The sequence below is a fragment of the Larus michahellis genome, chromosome 14 (assembly GCF_964199755.1).
Source record: "Larus michahellis chromosome 14, bLarMic1.1, whole genome shotgun sequence".
NCBI classification, from domain to species: Eukaryota; Metazoa; Chordata; class Aves; order Charadriiformes; family Laridae; genus Larus; species Larus michahellis.
In genome coordinates this window covers 14,938,661-14,944,068 of record NC_133909.1, presented here as the reverse complement: position 1 = coordinate 14,944,068, position 5,408 = coordinate 14,938,661, and the positions used below count along the sequence as shown (strand labels likewise).

At 50.0% G+C, this 5,408-nt stretch overlaps 1 long non-coding RNA gene across 1 annotated transcript; it reads right to left on the bottom strand.

Moving 5' to 3' along the window:
* Window positions 1-1,308: 1,308 nt before the first annotated feature.
* Window positions 1,309-4,436, bottom strand: LOC141751250 (uncharacterized). The gene is made up of 3 exons (XR_012589918.1): window positions 4,042-4,436; window positions 2,407-2,631; window positions 1,309-1,770 (listed from the first exon to the last, which is right to left on the bottom strand). It is a non-coding gene; the product is annotated as an uncharacterized LOC141751250 (long non-coding RNA).
* Window positions 4,437-5,408: the final 972 nt, after the last annotated feature.

Sequence of the window (5,408 nt, the reverse complement as noted above, 5' to 3'; positions counted from 1 at the left end):
AGATGCTAACCTCCTCCACAACACCCTCAGCCTCATGAATGCCAAGGCATTCTGCTTGCCTGCTCATTGTCGACTCTGGAGCCAGTGCTACACAGTGATTCACGGCACCTAAGAGACCAAGAAGCACAACATTAGCACTGCGCTTCTGCCAAAACACCAGTCCCGTACCCCAGCTCGATGATATCCAGCTCGCCTCAAATGCTAGAGACTAGAACAGACCAGGCTCCGTTGACACCCAAACCCAACTGCAGAACCTGTCCAAGAAAAAAATCGTGAAAGCACCTCCCTTTTCCTAGCCCTCCCCCAGTGCCAAAACTTGAGAAAGCCTCTCTCTTATCCCTGAGCTGTCAGGGGAGGAGCCCCACTTATTCCCCACAGCTCCCGCACTCTATTTGCTGGCCCGAACCCCCGGCATCAGACGCTCCTCAGGAGCCGCTCTTCCCAGCCCCTCCCTTAATTCTGCCATTATCTCCTATCTTCTGTCTTCCCACGGACTCCGGGCTCTGCTACAGACCCACAGAGTCAGCGAAGCCCTGACCCAACCTACACCAGGAGCCTGCCGCAAACCACAAAGGCTCCAGGGACACTGCGGAACACTGCGCACCGTGGGGGAAGGCAATGAGCTGCCCCACACCCTGAAAGACGTTATACCTTACGTCCCTGCTGCTTTCTTGAGACGAGATGCTCACCCAGTCCCTGCAAAGTAATCTCATGATCTGCCCAATTGAGACAAATGTTACTGCCATCTTACCTGGGATACAGCAAAACCAGTGAAAAAAAAACACACCAAGGAAGTTCTATCTTCAATACAGACAGGGATTCCAGAAAAATGGCCGTGCCTAAAGAGAGAAAACCATACCTTTAAACCATCTCACCACCCCGAAATGCTCATTACAACATGACTCACCTGAAAAACCACGAGGATGAAAAGTAGCATACAAGGCCACTCTCTACTGTATGTGCTGCCAAACCTCACCTGGTCCTCAAGGTCTTACCACCTCCACCTTCTTACCTGTGATTCTCTAAACGGGATAACATCTCCACCCAAGGAGCTGAGCGGCCTCCAAAGCTGCGGTCGACTGAAGGACTGGCGGAGCTCCGACCCTGGAGACGCCTGGCGGCAGAATGAGCTGCCCCAGCAGAGGCTGTGGGTTATATACCCTGGGCCCTGCCCACCATCCCCTGGGAAAGGGGCCAGGCTGACCTCCACAAGGCATAGAGTCTGCCAGAGGAGCGGCTGCTCCTTTTCTCACAGGCCTGAAAATTACAGTGTGCAAAACACCAAATCAGAGAAAGCGACCCTTAGAGGAAATGACAATACGTGCTCTTTTATTACAACTACATCGCTTGTGTAAGCAACAGGGCCTGGTAGGTAAGTAAACTTAAACTTTTGCAGGGCGTAGACAGAAAGAGAAAGACATCATCCTAACCTAAATAGGCAAGATGATCATTCAGCACAGTAACAATATGTTTATCAAGACTCAATGTGCTTTAGTTTCCTCTTTAAAGAAACCCCACGAATCATACAGCATTTCTAGCAAGACGATGCATATAACCCGACTTGTGCCAGAACTACGTTCTGGATCGGATCGACAGACCAAGCAGAGGCTTGTACTCTGCCTGTAATGCAGCGGCTGAGAAAGAACCAAGGCTCGGGGCCGCCGTTCTCCTTGGCCGAGTCTGCTCCGGGGCCCTGTCTGTCAGTCATTGCTGTTGTGCCTTAGGCCGTGCAGTAAAACAAGTGACACGTGCTCCCGTTTAACTTCTCTCCTGAGGCAGAAAAGAGCAAGAGAGAGACTTAGGGACTGAAAGATAAACTGAGCTATAATGAAATCTTAACAGCAAAATAATACCAAGAAAAGGCACAGTAACAAGAAAACATTAAATATATACAGGACATACACAACCCGATACGGAGCTCCCAGGATGACCGCTGCTTCACCCGCTGGCACAGGGAAAGTCCGGGACCAGACTCTGTGACAGACAGGAACCAGATTCCAGATCTGGTTGCATAAATGCATGGATCGGGGTCAAAGCACAATGAACAGACAGGAGTCCTCGAAGGCCAGACGACAGGTACCGACCCCTTCGATGCCTCCGCTTTTATACTGATCGTGATGAGGATGGGATGCGATACCCCATCAGTCAGATTCGGGTCACCGGTCCTGTCTTCTCTTCACTGTGGGTGCGACCACTCTATGCTTTTCTGCTTCCGACCCTCCGACAGGGCATATATAAAAGTTAGCTGCGCTGTGCTGTTATAGGAATAAGTATAAGCAAGAGCCTCTCTGCACAGCATGCCTTCGCATTCAGTGCAAATACCAGGTCTTGGCACTCTAAAGGTGGATACTACCTGAAAAATACGTCATTATTTTCAGACAGTTCAGTTAGTTGGAAGAGACTTACCTGAAAAGCAAAGTGACTGAAAACAACACTGGTTCTGTTGAACCTCAGTCCAGCACTTCTGCATATGGCTACGTAACGTCACATTCACATGAATGAGAGAAGTGGCCAAATGTATTCATGGAGCCGCTGGTCACATCTTCCCTTTAATACCTCGGGCCAAGCCACCTTTGTCCTGCGCTCCTGTCAGCACCCCTGCATATCCCTGGCCATCCCATCTCTCTGCACCTGAAAAAAAAGCAACACACCAACATCAAACATTACCATGATGCGGAGCGGTAGCTTAATTCTAAAGGTCTTCTTTCTAATTAGGAACCCTGTTCACATAAGTCCAACTACAGCCTGTCATCCAAAAAAGAGAAGCCAGCAAACATTACATTCCACAGAAAGCAGCCTTACCATCTTTGAGATACTGTCCCCTTCACTAGCCATGAACGCCCTCTCCAACTTGGCTCCGCTTATGCCAGCGCCCATGAATGAAACAACCATCCACGCAGCCTCTCGAGAGCTAATCAACTCAAGATGACTGAGCAACGTTTGCCTGGTTCTAGACAGATCCTCATATTCACTACAGACTCTCATCACGATTCCACCTAACCTGGACACTATGCACCCAGGCAGGGCAGCCCCGAGCCAAACACACACATACTGACGCTACACAGAACACTACGTTGAAACGTCTCAAGGATGAGAGACAACTCTCAGGAAGAAGGATGACACCAGGACCAAAGTCTTCGTCGGGCAAGATGACCTCCAGGACTGTGGTGGTGACGATGTGAAGAGGCTCTACGGAACCCCCTGAAACAAAGTGTAGAACTCCACAGTTCCTGATAAGAAGGTATTGTCGAGCCCAACAAGATGTATGCGCAGGAAGCATCGCTTCAAGACCTAAGAACGTAACGATGCAGGGAAGAAGTCCCAGTCGCGGAAGTGGGCTGTCCGGAAACTTCCGAGACACAAGACCGATGCACGCCTAAAGCTTCTAACGCAAGAGGAGCAGCAGCCGAATGGTGCTATGCCCACGGATCCGAGCATTCGAGACCTTAAGGATGATGCCCGAGTCCTCACGCCATGCTCGTTCAGCTTAAAGATGACCTCGAGTCCCGAGAAAGGGCCAAGATACACAACACAGACCACACAAATGACACGACAACACACACAGGCTGGAACTGCCCTGCCCAGGATGCGCTAGCATCACATCCTTTACCTTCCCAAATATGACTGTGCCCCGGGACAGCCCTCAACACTACGCTATCGTCAAAGACCCCATTTTCCAATTGTCCACCTCGGCCCCTCTCCAGCGCCTGACTATCTACTTAGCTTTTGGATGCCCGGGTGGCATCCAAGTCCATCCTTGATGCAGTCCATCCAGCAGACTTACCTGAGAAGTAAAATTACTGAAAGGAAAACTGGTTCTGTTGTACCTCAGACCAGCACATTCGCACATGGCTACGCAACCTCACATTCACGTGAAAAAAAAAAGTACCCAGTTGTATTCATAGAGGCACCAGTCACATCTTCCCTCTAATACCACATGCCAAGCCACCACCGTACAGCACTCCTCTCGGCTCTACCGCGTCACCCTGCACATCTTGTCTCTCCGCATCTAAAAAAAGAAAAGAAAATATCAAACATTACCTTGATGCAGAGCAATAGCTTAATTCCACAGGTCTTGTTTCTACTTCGGAACACTGTTCAATTAGATCCAACTACAGCCTGCCACCAAAACAAAAAAAATTAAGCCCACAAACATTACACCCCACACAAAGCAGCCTAAACACCTTTGAGGTAGTATCTCCTTCGCTAACTGTGAACAGCCTCTCTGACTTGGCTCTGCTTATGCCAACACCCACTAATGAAATACCCACGCACCCAACCTACTGAGAGCAAATCAATTCCAGATGACTACCCAACCTTTGCCTCAGTCTTGACAGATCCACATATTAACTATCGACTCTCATCACTGTTCTGCCTGCCCTGGACTCTACACACCCAGGCAGGGGGGCTCCAAGCCAGACACACACACAGACCAAGACTACGCAGAACACTAAAAACAACGCGCCTCAAGGATGAGAGAAAACTCTCAGCAAGAAGGATGACACCCGGACGGAAGTCCCCATCGGGCAAGAAAACCTGCAGACCGTGGTGGTGCTGTGAAGAGGCTCTATGGAAGGCCCTGAAACAAAGTTTACAACGTCATCATCTGTGATAAGGAGGGACTGTCAAGACTGCTAAGATGTACGTGCAGGAAGCCTGGCTTCAAGACCCAAGAACGTAATGACATAGCGAAGAAGCCCCAGTCGCAGAAGTGGGCTGTCCAGAAGCTTCTGAGATGCAAGACCGAAGCATGCTTTAAGATTCTAACGCAAGAAGACCAGCAGCCAATTGGTGCTATGCGCAGGGGTGCGAGCATTCGAGACCCTAGGGAGGGTGCCCGAGGCACCACACGGTGCTCCTGGAGCTTAAAGATGACCTCGAGACCTGAGAAAGGTCTAAGACACAGAACATGGACCACACGAACGACATGACAACAGACACAGGCTTGAAATGCCCTGCCTGAGATGCGCTAGTGTCACACTGAACAGTAAGCCACATCCTTTACCTGCCTAAAAGGATACTGTGCCCCGGGACAGTCCTCGCCACTACGCTAACTTCAGAGACCCCTTTTTACAACTATCAACTTCATCCTCTTGGCCCCTCATGGGCGCCAGTCTCTCAACTTAGCTTTTGGATAGCCAGGGGTCGGAAACCATCCTTGACGCAATCCACAAAAAATAGCCATCCGATGTCTTCCTGCAGTCACCAGCTTCCTCCTCTTCCTCTGCAAAAGGAAAAAAAAAATCTCAAAAACAACCACAGCATCAGCAATAAGCATCCTGAGAGGAGATGCCAACCTCTTCCACAACACCTGCATCCTCCCAAACACCGTGGCGTTACGCTCGCCCGCTCCACACTGATTCTGGAGGCCAAAGCTGCAGTGACAATTATTTATGGCAGCTAGGATA